The sequence below is a fragment of the Apodemus sylvaticus genome, chromosome 2, assembly GCF_947179515.1.
Source record: "Apodemus sylvaticus chromosome 2, mApoSyl1.1, whole genome shotgun sequence".
NCBI classification, from domain to species: Eukaryota; Metazoa; Chordata; class Mammalia; order Rodentia; family Muridae; genus Apodemus; species Apodemus sylvaticus.
This window is the reverse complement of record NC_067473.1, coordinates 72445462-72457445: the sequence shown is the minus strand read 5'-3', so window position 1 is coordinate 72457445 and position 11984 is coordinate 72445462. Positions and strand designations below refer to the sequence as shown.

Genomic DNA, 11984 nt, shown 5'->3' with positions numbered 1-11984 from the left:
TCAAAAACCAAGGGTACACCTGTGAAGGTCTTTTTCTTATTTAAATCATTTGACTTTTAATCCAGATCTTTTAAGGTGGGAAGCTACACCTGCTTGTCCACACTCTAGTTAGCAAGCCCCACTCCTTCACTGGCATTAGAGCCAACCTATAATGTATACTGAATTTCAGGTGTATATATACTGAATTTCAGGTGTATAAAGAAGTTCAGCTGAAGGCATTCCTGCTTCAGCTGAACTAGTGGATTCTTGATTTTTCCATACACAGAAATATATTAGAGTAGCTTACAGGCTGTGGTCCAGCTAGTCCATCAATGAAAGTCTACCAATGGAAAACCCAAGAAGCGGCTAATTGTTCAATCTACAATCCTGGATATATTTTGCTGAAGGAAACCGGAAGATATCTAATGCCAGTGAAGGAATATATATTCTGTCTCTATATTCTGAATATCTATATACATATATATTCTCAGTTCTCTATCCATTGTATCCGGATATCCATTGTATCCGGATATCCATTGTATCCGGATATCCATTCATTCAACCAGTTCCTCTAGAGGACCATGACCAATACAGACACATAATTTCCAGAGTGTTACAAATTCTCAGTGTGAACTCTTCACTGTTGAACCTGTTTTCACGGGTCTGTGGGAGTTTTGCCATACAGATGCATCTTATTAAAAGGACATTTGAAATACCATTATTCACACCATTGCCAGATAACTGAAACGGGGTGGGGTGGGGTGGGGAGCTGTGTACTGTAGAAGCAGCACATTTCTAATCCTTGGGGAGGAGAAAGGTTGACTCCCAAGATGATCTGGCCATTGACAAATGTTGCAAACTTCCTTACATTTTGCTGAGAAAACATTGGGTGAGCTATCTGCTCTCAAAAGTTAATAAACAACTTGAAACCTTGATAAATGCGAAGAGCCATAAACATAGCTTGGAAGGCCTTTCGGAGAAACCTGGTCGCTTTTTTTTTTTTTTTTTTTTTTTTTTTTTTTTTTTTTACGTTGTCAGGGTTTTAGGCACCAGTTTTGCTAGCCAAAGCCTCCAGGGTGCCGAAAGGAACCGCACTAACTTTATCTGCCCACTGGTGCTCTCCATGAGGAGCGCCGCCCGCCCCGCACGGAGCTCCCGGTGGGGCCCGCCACGCGCATTCCTGTCCGTGGCGCCAGCAAGCGTGTTAGACCCGGGCCCAGAATGGCACGCCGCGAGAAGGCGGTTAAGACCGTTACCAACCCGAGTTTTGAACTATTTCAAACTTGGCTCCGGCGCCCGCCCGTCTGCTCCCCTCCCCCTCCCGAGAACTGTTCAGCGCCCATTCCCGCCAAGAGCTGTCCCGCCCCCCGGCCGGTTCCCGCCATCCCGACCTCCCGCCTCCAGCCCTTAGCGGGCTTCGGGTCCTTCCAAGTGCCGGTCTCCGCCTGCCTGTCCGTGGCTTTCCTGAGAGGTACCGCACGTTGGCAAAAGAACAAAGACAGCGACTGTGGCGCTTCCACCCAGCCAGCCCTGTTCCTCAGCGAGCCTGTCACTCGCGCACGCGCCGGCGCCGGCGAGCCTCGCGCTCCCTGGGCAGGGGCTCGCTCGGAAGGCTCCCAGCCCGTCGGGCCCTCTGATTGGAGGGCGCCCTCTCGCATCCTCCAATCGGGGCGGCGCTTGATAGTGCTGGGGGGGCCAAATAAAAGCGATGGCGATTGGGCTGCTGCGTTTGGCGCTCGGTCCGGTCGCGTCGGACACCCAGTGGGACATCGAAGGCAGTGGAGTCCCGGCGGCGGCGGCGGCGGCGGCGGTGGCGGTGGCGGCGCGTTGGGGCGGCGCGCGGGAGAGGCGCGGGCTGGCGCGCGGGACGAAGGTAGTGCGCGCCGTCGGCCGCCGGTGGTCGGCAGCCGGGGATCTGGAACGCGCCCCGGGGCGGCGGCGGCGACCGCGGGACCTCCGCGCCGGTGCCTGGCCAGTCTCCGGCATCGCCCAAGCGGGTCTCACTCGAGCGCCGCTTTTGTAGGTGCGGAGGGAGGGCTAGGGGACAGCTTTTTCAGGGGTCGTGAGGTGCGGGGCGGTCCACGCGGTCCCACGAGTGGACTGTGGATTCCGGCAGATGCGGGCGGCCGGGGGCCGGGGGTGGGGGCTTCTGTCCCGGAGCCTGGTCCCGCCTGGCCGGGGCTGGGGGCGTTCCTGTGGCCGATCGGGGCCGGCAGCTCTGTGCCTCAAGTCTTCTTTGTGTGGCTGGGAGGCGGGAGCGCCCGGGTAGGACGGGACTTACACACAAGTTAGTGGGACCGAGTCGAGAGTCTGCACTCAGACAAAGGACAGACTGTGTCTCGGGAGGGGAGGGGAGAACGCGACACTCGGGGCTCCCGCCGCGCGGGTAGGGGCGTGGGGAGGCTCGACGCGAGCGCGAGTGGGCAGGGTTCGTCCTCGCCTGGCCCTGCTGGGGGGCGACCGACTAACGCCCGGCCTTGTTGCTGCGGGACTGCGAGCACAATGTGGGAACTCCCTTAGCCCTGCGGCTGACATTTCCCCGAGAGCTCCGAGTCTCTCTCTCGCACAGCCTCGGGCTGCCAATGTCCTCGCCTGGCTTTGTGCTAAGTTGGATGGAAGAGTCCAGCTGTGTTCCCTTCTCTCACTTCATTGTACAGCCCCCCCCCCCCCCCTGCACACACCAGATCCTATGCTGCAGGGCTACTTTTTGAAAATGGGAGAAATCGAGAAAGCACGGGCTTTCCGAAAACTTGGTGAATGTCTTGTGAGTTCTACTTTCTAAAGGGCCAAAATCTGAAAAAATAATCTGGTTTGGCCAACTTGTGTGCTTCTGAGAATGGCGACAGGTGCTAACGAAATCAACTGTCATTTACTCAGTAATTATTCCCCAAATCTCCAGGGGTTGGTTGTGGAAGAGATGATAGAACTAGATGATCGAAATAAAATACCCACGAGAAATGTGGGTTTACGCTGTAGAATTGACGGTTTCTTTTTAGTGGGTCCTGTTTCCCGTGAACAATAGCTTTGGTGAATCAGAAAAGACGTTTGTTGCCTAAGAAATTCGAGTGTATTCTGGTCACAATTCAAAGAAACTTCCTTTGTTTATTAACATAGGATCTGTAGGATATTAAATTCATCTGAAGTAAAAATTTGTCTTTGATATTTAAAATACCATACAACGCTACAACGCCTTTTCAGTTTCAGGAAAGTCGTTATCAGTTTAATGTTATGGGTTTTTAATGGCACATAAAATATTTGAAAAATACTAATGCTGTCATAGTTGAATGTAGTTTATATTTTTGTCGATTTTAAAATTTATTTTCTATTAACTTTTCACTAATGAACATTATCAGTGAATTCATATTTAGAGGTAAAAGTCTCATAATTTTACAAAATGTGGAAATGTTAAGGTTATATTTAATTTCCTGATCTTGTTCTCTCAAGTAGTAAAGAGATTGAATTCTGGTCTTAAATGAAAAGAATCCTTGTTTTTCCTTTTGCAGCGGTGTATTAGGGAATGAAACACTTAGGAAAATTGCATCCTAAATTCTAATATTGATGGGTCTTAAATATATTTCTTTAAAAAAGAAAAGAAAAAAAAAACAGACTCTTCTTACACTGTTTCATCTAATGAAACCCTAAAGTGCATCTGCTGATTTACAGCTTCATATGAATGGAGACAAAGAAATGCAGTGTCAAATTCCTGTTGCTTCTGCTTTGCAGGAGCATCTTGGAATAGACATTCCAGGTGCTAAATGTTGAGATTGTAACATAAGGTTAATGTTTACATTAAAATCCTATTGATAATCCCATTCATTATGAGGTGAGCTAGTTGTATAGAATTTTGGTAGAAAATTGGGTGTTTAGAATTTAAAAATTCCAGTTTTGCCTGGATACATGATTTTCCTGTAGTTGACATTTGCTGTTTTGTACTTGCCTCATATATTTCCTAAAATCTCTTTGAAGAATTGGATGAAAATTTTGCTTTATGTTTTGGTAGAAACGAAAGTATGTTTAGGGAGTCTAAATAGTGATAGAAAAAGCCACTTGTTGACTTGTGTAGTTAGAAGTGCTCTTTTTGGTACTGATTTTCTCTTGCATGGGTACATGTGATTATCTTTGTGATGGCTATATAAAGATTTTACTCAGATTACCCAAATCATACCAAAATTCATTTCCTTTAGGATGTCCTTTATCCTTTGAGGTCTTATGCTCAAGAAGTTTAGATTTGTTTCATTGTTACCCTTTAAATAATAATGAAGAAGGTTGATTTGCTTAAAAAAAAAAACAACAAAGGAAAATTTCTCTGCTAATACAATGATTTATGAGCTAATTAGAAATGGTTTATAGATTAGCTTTGAAGTCTTTATGTCAGTATAGATGGTGGATTTTTCTGTAAATTCCATAGTAGTTATAGGTTGGTAAAATCTTTATGATGGAGCGTGGGTAGAAAGGAACAATGCATTAAATTCAGAGGAAGGTCCATCAGATAATGTGCTTTATTTTAGAGATGCTGTTCCAGAATTCTCAGCCACTCACGGGGTTTTGTTCATGCTTTTATTATAGCATGCATCAAATTGTTCACTTGTTTATGCTTCACACTATATAAGTGCTGTGGGATGGAGATTCCGTCCTAGTTTTGATTGTATGCCTAACACCTAGGTTGGTAGTTTCCAGAGAATAGAGATTTTAATCATCAAGCGATTTAAGGAAATTGGAAAGATACAGTAAAGTAATTTGACAGAGAAATTTGGAAAACAGTGAGATACAGATAAAAAAGCTTGCTATGAAACCCATGTTTGATTCCAGGAACCCACAGTAGATGAGAGAACTGACTCCCAAAAGCTGAATTATGTGTTCATGCATGGGCTCACATATTCTCTCTCAATAATAAAGCAACTGGCAAAAGAGACAGGCTGGGTCTTCCCTCACTTGCTATGTAGCTCAGATTAGTCTTGAATTTGCTGTGTCGCCCAGACAGGCCTTAAATTTGAGGCAGTCCTACTACCTCACTTGCCTTTTGAGTGCTAGGCCACTAGGCCTTACTTTCTTTTTTTTGGGACCAGGTCTTGATTCGTAGCTGTGGTGACCTGTAATTTGAAGTCCTCCTGTTTAGCCTCTTGAGTGCTGGGTTTATAAATGTGCACCACCATGTTCTGCTTTTCACTCTTTCTTTTTTGAAGTAGACTGTGCTGTGTTGTTCAGAATGGTCTCCAACTGTTAGTGATACTCCTCTTAGTCTCCTGAGTAGCTAAGATCATAGGCATGTGTCACTGTGTCACATGTGGCTTGAAGGCAGCAGGTCTTTTAACTGAAGGATACCTTGTTGGAATTGATGAGTTCTTTACTGTAATAATTTCAGGTAGGTTTTGAAGCTAACATTGAAGGAAGCAGTGACTATAAGTCACTTGTTGGGTTGCTCTTCGTCACTCTTCTGTGGTTCTGTTCACTGCTGTGCAGCTCTGCAACCTTCTCTTTATTCTCTCTTAATGGCAAAAGTAGAGACTAATCTAGTATCTCAAAAGTTATAGAAGTTAGAGCTGATGCATTTTTTTCTATTACATTTTTTTTTTTTTAAAAATTAGGCTGTCAAGATAGCTCAGTGGGCAAAAGTGCTTGTCACCAAGTCTGATGACCTGAGTTTGATTCGCCCTGAACCTTCATGGTGGAGAGAACTGTTTGACTCTTGTAAGTTGTCCTTTGATTTCCAGACCACCTCCCCCAGCCACTCCCCTACCTACCACCATTACCCCACCCTCACATAGTAAAAATTTAAAAAATAATTTATTTGCTTGTGTGTGTGAGTAAATGTGCGTGTGTATATACAGGAAACCAGAATTGGCTTTCCAATCCCTTGGAACTGGAGTAGGGATTTCCAAGATACTTCGCTATTATCTGGGTATTGATCAGAATGCAGGTTCTCAATTGAATAGCAAGCACTCATAACTGATAATCTCTTCAGCCCATGAAGCTGATAAATTTCTAAAGTGACCACATAGTTCTATACCTTGTGGATATACCTCTGTGACACAGAAGTATGGCAGAAATGAGGTGAGATAAGAACTTTCTGCACAATGAACTCAGGTACTGTATAATGAAGTTTTGGTCAGTAATACCATGTATATGAGCAGAGTACTATAACATTATTGCTTAATGAGATTGTTGCTGTCTCAATTTGTATAAGTACACTCCAGGTGTAATGCAGTCCTGTCATTAAGCAGTTTATGACTATGATACTATTTGGCATATATTTTTTTAAATTCTGGAGACATGTTCATTTTTAATTCATTTATCAGCAGATGAAAAAACAAAATGCAGTGAAAGCATATGTATAGTAAGATATTTCTGATATAAAAGGAGTGAAATTCTAATATAGGCTATACAACTTGCTTGGTCTTTGAGGACCTTGTGCTAAGTGACATAAATCAGAAACAACTTTGCGTTTATTTTCAAGATGTATTTATTTTTATTTTGTTTGAATCTTTGCTTATATGTATGTGTATGTACAATGTTTCTGTCTGGAACCTGTAGAAGCCAGAAGACTTCTCTCAGATCCCCTAGAGCTGGAGTTACAGCTATTTTTGTGAGCTGCCATGAAGGTGCTGAGAGTGGAATTTAGATCCTCTGGAAGAGCAGTAAGCTCTCCTAACTGCTAAGCCATCTTTACAGCTCATATGTTTTTATTGATTTTAAGCATAAAAATATAATCACATCATTTTTACTTTGCTCCCTCTAGTTTCTCCCTTGTAGTCCTCCATGTTTATGGTCACTTCTTTGTTATTGTTGTGTATGTCCTAAATATATGAATACAGTTTGTTTGGTCCAGTCAGTGCAGGGCTGATCACTTGTTAGTGGATACCTATTTAGGGCGCTCCTTCCTGGGGAAGACTATTTCTCCCACTCTCAGCGGTCTTTAATTGCCTGTAGTTCTTTGTTTAGGGGTGGGTCCCTTAAGATTTTCCTCTTCAATGTTAGTATGTTTATTGGCGGTGCACTTCTTCGGGTCTTGTTTAGGCAGCTGTATTGTTGAGTTATCATGGGTAAAGAAGCTTCCTTGTCACTTCTAAGAGACAGAATCTCATACCAGATTTTTTCATCTTCTGGCTCTTAAATTCTTTTTTCCACCCCTTCTTCTTATATATTCCCTGAACCTTAGGTGCAGAATCACACTGTAGATGTTTCAATTGGGGCTGAGCACCACATGATCCCTTGTTCTCTGCATTTTGACCTGTTGTGGTTTTCTAAAATGTTTTTTATCTGCTGCAAAGAATAATTTCCTTAATGACTGGTAAGAGCTACACTTATCCGGCTCGGCACTGTTGCAATGTGTTATAGGACACAGGTGGACTGCAAGGTTGAATGCATGTCTGGATACATTTTATTTATTTTTTGAGATAAATTTCATACTATAAACCTTGCTGGCTGGCTTGAAATTTGCTATATCAACCAGGCTGGTCTCAAACTCTGGTAATCTTAATGTTCTGCCTCCTTTTTATTGCTTATTGATCTTGATTAGAATTGATCACATGGGCATGGATGTGAGATTTACTGAGCATGGATAAATCAACCGTTATCTACACAACTGAAGACAAATGACTTCTTTCTCCAGCAGCCATTAGTTGTCAGTTGTTCCTCAGCCAGTGATGGAGCCTTGTGGCTTTTGTGTCTCGTCTCCTCTCGTCTCTTCTCTTTTCTCTTTTGTTTGTTCTCTGTGTAGCCCTGGTTATTCTAGAACTAACTCTTTGGCGAGGCTGGCCTTGAATACAGATCCATCAGAGATCTGCCTGCTTCCGCTTCTGCTTTCCGAGTGCAGGGATTAAAGACATGTACCACCATGTCTGGCCTGTTTTTATTTTTTGAGATGGTCTCATGTAGCTCAGGCTAGCTAGTCTTGAACTCCTGGTTCTTTTGATTCTTTTCCTAAGTGTTGAGATTATTAAGAGTTATATCCCAACATACCCAGCTACTTTTTTTTTTGAAAATATCTTTTTTTAATTTGATATATTCTTTATTTACATTTCAAATGATTTTCCCTTTCCTGGATCCCCCCTCCCCGAAAGTCCCATAAGCCCTCTTCCCTCACCCTGTTCCCCAATCCAAACCCTTCCCACTTCCCTGTTCTGGTAATCCCCTAGACTGCTGCACTGAGCTTTTCCAGGACTGGAGGCCACTCCTTTCTTCTTCTTGGGCACCATTTGATATGTGCATTGTGTCTTGGGTATTCCAAGCTTCTAGATTAATATCCATTTATCAGTGAGTGCATACCATGAGTGTTCTTTTGAGACTGGGTTACCTCACTTAGTATGATGTTCTCCAGTTCCATCCATTTGTCTAAGAATTTCATGAATTCATTGTTTCTAATGGCCGAATAGTACTCCATTGTATATATATTCAAGGCTCATACCTAAACATAATAAAAGCAATATACAGCAAACCAGTAGCCAACATCAAACTAAATGGAGAGAAACTTGAAGCAATCTCACTAAAATCAGGGACTAGATAAGGCTGCCCTCTCTCTCCATATCTTTTCAATATAGTACTTGAAGTTCTAGCTAGAGCAATTAGACAACATAAGGCGGTCAAAGGGATACAAATTGGAAAGGAAGTAGTCAAACTATCACTATTTGCAGATGATATGATAGTATACTTAAGTGACCCAAAAAACTCCACCAGAGAACTCCTACAGCTGATAAACAACTTCAGCAAGGTGGCTGGTTATAAAATTAATTCAAGCGAATCAGTAGCCTTCCTATACTCAAAGGATAAACAGGCTGAGAAAGAAATTAGGGAAATGACACCCTTCACAATAGCCACAAACAATATAAAGTATCTTGGTATGACTCTAACCAAACAAGTGAAAGATCTGTATGACAGGAACTCCAGCTACTTTTTTTTAATTGTGGAAAAAAATGACAAGGACAGGAGAAGAAGAGCTAGGTAATGGTAGGGAAAGGAGAATTTGGGCATTTGGATTTTAGGTTTGGTTTTAAAGTTCTGATTTCTTCCCACTTCTTGTTTGTTTAGGGTAGCATAGGGAATTCAACAATACTTTCTGTTTGTTACCACTGTGTTACACTCCCAGCCTACAGGTTGCTTTAAGAATATTAATAGATATTTTTAAAAGAGTAGTAAAAGACTGCTATTTCTTCAAGAAATTATGTAAGGGAGATTGATGTATCCTCTGCCATCCCTAAAAGACTTTCCATGTAACTTTTTACAGGAAAAATTGTTGTCAGAACTTGCTGCCTTTGTAAAGAGGAATGGACAGTATTCCAGCTTATAAATGTGGCTCATTAATCTTGCTCTCTGTTTCTCTGATGGTCTCCAGATGAAGTGATCATCCTTATATCTCCTTTGTTTTTATTTAAAAAAAACAAAACTCTCTCTCTCTCTCTCTCTCTCTCTCTCTCTCTCTCTCTGTGTGTGTGTGTGTGTGTGGTGATTTTTCCATGGTGTGTATGTATGTGGAGGTTAAAGAGCAATTTACAGAGTCAGTATTTCCATCCACCTTTCTGTGGGTTTTGGTGATTGGACTCAGGCTGTCGGGGTGTGCAGCAGGGCCTTATTGGCTGCACCCTGCCTCCCATGTGTATTTTGAACATTTGTAGAATAACTTTCTATACGGAGAGTTTCCTTTTCAAGGTGATGCACATTCCAAGCCTTTAGTATTGTCATATTGCTTCCTGGAAAAGCATTCAGTTTTCAGTTAACAGTTCCATTTTACTGATCTGTGGTTTCTATACAATGCCCAGGTTTGAAGGGAACAGCTTGAGTTTGGCAGATGTATAGACCTGCAGTATCACCTCTTTCACAATGTAATACTGCCATCACCTATCTCATCATTACCCCTCAACTACTGATCAGATTTCTCCTGCTCAGAAATTTACATGAATAGAAGTGTTCTTTTGTAACTAGCTTTTTTCATCCAGCATGTTTTTGATGTATATCTATGTTGTAACTTATATTAGTTATTTCAAAGTAGCATTCCATTATATGAATGTTCCATTATATGAATATATGAATACTGTTGTTGAGCTTAACTTTGCCCTGACTACAATTTAAGAAATTTGTAAAGCTTTGATTTGGTGTAATGTATAAAATAACCACTGTTTACCTCCATCAGTCAGTTAATCATTCAGTCTGTCTTATTACTTGCTTATAGGAAATATAGCTTCTATGAGATACCTAAGGAATAAAAAGATTGCCATGAGATAATAATAGCTCTCTTTCTGGAATATCTAACTATTTTAACATGTCAAGATTCTGTTTAGCCTATGGTCCAAAATACCTCTTTCCCTATTCCAATTGAAGGCTCTTCAGTTTAGAGACATGTATTGCTCAGTTGTTTTTCTCAATTCCAATCCCTTCACTTTACCCTCTTTTGTTCTTCTAAAAAGTTTATCTTTATGGCAGAGCTTGGAAAGGGGCTTTGTATATGGGAGGATAGGTTCATATTGACAGAGACCTGAAATCATTATTTTATTTTATTTTAATTTAAAAAATTATTTTATCTATGACCAACACTTTAAAAAAATTGAGACACATGATGCTTTACTGAAAATATCTAGTCCCCTTGGCCCGGCACACAGCTGGCTAGAAGAGTCTCTCAATATAGGCCTGTGCTTTCCTGTGGGTCGCTGGCCTCTATGCTTAAAACTCAGAGCAATGATCACTAGGTAACACACATCCAGGAGGCCCAAAGGCTCCTAAACTCCCAATTTCTCCAGAAATAACTATCTTCTACCATTGCACTCATGAGACTAGGGCCCATAAGAAGTTAATCTGTCTTTAATGAGGGCCAGCCTATACTGGGTTCATTGGACTAGCCATGTCCACCTGCCCTGGTGGAGGCTCAGACAATCATCACCAGCTGCCAGGTATACTGATGACCTGTTTGGCCTACTCAGTGGAGGGTATGGAGGTGTCTTCTGGCTTTTGCTGCTGGCTGACAAAGTTGTTAGGGTCCAGGAACCAACCTCACTTCTTGGCATAGTCGTCATCTTTTTGGGTGTGTTGTTGAAGAGAATCTGGGTAGCCTCAACAAAAATGATCAAATCATTAAATAGTGCCCTTCCTCCTGAAGGTAGAAGTCTGATAACAGGTTTTCAGCAAGTGAGTTTTATGTGGCCATTTTCTGTCACATAGTGAATTATGGTAACTTACTGGTTATTACAAGAATTTCCTTTAAGTACTTACTAGGCTGTTGATTAAAGCCAGAAAGTTTTAGAAATCCCAGTGATTGGGGAAAAAAAAGGGGGGGGGGGAAGCATGGGTAAGGAAACAAAGTGACAATTCTGCAAAATTACCTAGTGACCAAGTGCTTTCATAGAAACCAACTGTTTCAAGTTATCCTCAGCTAAACAGAAAGTATTTATCTGTTTTAGTGTTTTGTTTTGTTTTTAAATCACAAGGGCTAAGAAGGACTGGAAGTAAAACAGAAAACTAAGTGAGATGTTGATGTTCTTTAAGGAGTAGGAGAGTTGCCATCTACCATCACTGAAGTCTTCTTTCTGGTGTGTGATGTTACAGTCTGTAGTGAAGTTTAAGGGTGTTTGTCTGCAGACATATGAGGACCAACCACGTGCTTGTTAACAATAGAACTAACAGAGGAGGTTGTTGAACCTCCTCTGTGCCTAGTGCACATGAAATCCCTAAGTGAACTGCTTTACTCTTAATTGTGCTAAAAAACAACACAGAATGGTTATATAGTTTGATGATTAGTATATATATAGAGAGAGCCCTGGATTTAATGCACAGTACACACCACAAACAAAACCCAGAACAAAAACACATTTATATTTTTGTTTCTTAGAAAAATATATTTTAAAATATTGATATACTTTTTATGTATCTATGTTGTGCAAGAGCCTGCAGAGGTCAGAGGAAGCATTGGATCCCTGGGACTGGAGGTATAGATGATTGTGAGCTGCCATGTGGATGCTGGGAACTGAATCCTGGTAGTCTGTAAGAGCAATAGGCTCTCTTGAATGATGAGCCATCTCTCC

General features: G+C 41.9%; 1 protein-coding gene across 12 annotated transcripts in view; it reads left to right on the top strand.

The window, feature by feature from the left end:
- Nucleotides 1-1784: 1784 nt before the first annotated feature.
- Ezh2 (enhancer of zeste 2 polycomb repressive complex 2 subunit) overlaps nt 1785-11984 on the top strand; it is a 60995-nt gene continuing 50795 nt past the window's right edge. For 8 of the 12 annotated variants that reach the window (XM_052173600.1, XM_052173595.1, XM_052173599.1 and 5 more), the window contains exons 1-2: nt 1789-1852; nt 5565-5667. The gene's annotated coding sequence lies outside the window, so the exon portion shown is untranslated. Of the gene's footprint in view, nt 1853-1908; nt 2003-5564; nt 5668-6510; nt 6615-11984 lie in introns of those variants that run through there. The other 4 variants (XM_052173592.1, XM_052173589.1, XM_052173590.1 and 1 more) reach the window with 4 other exon arrangements.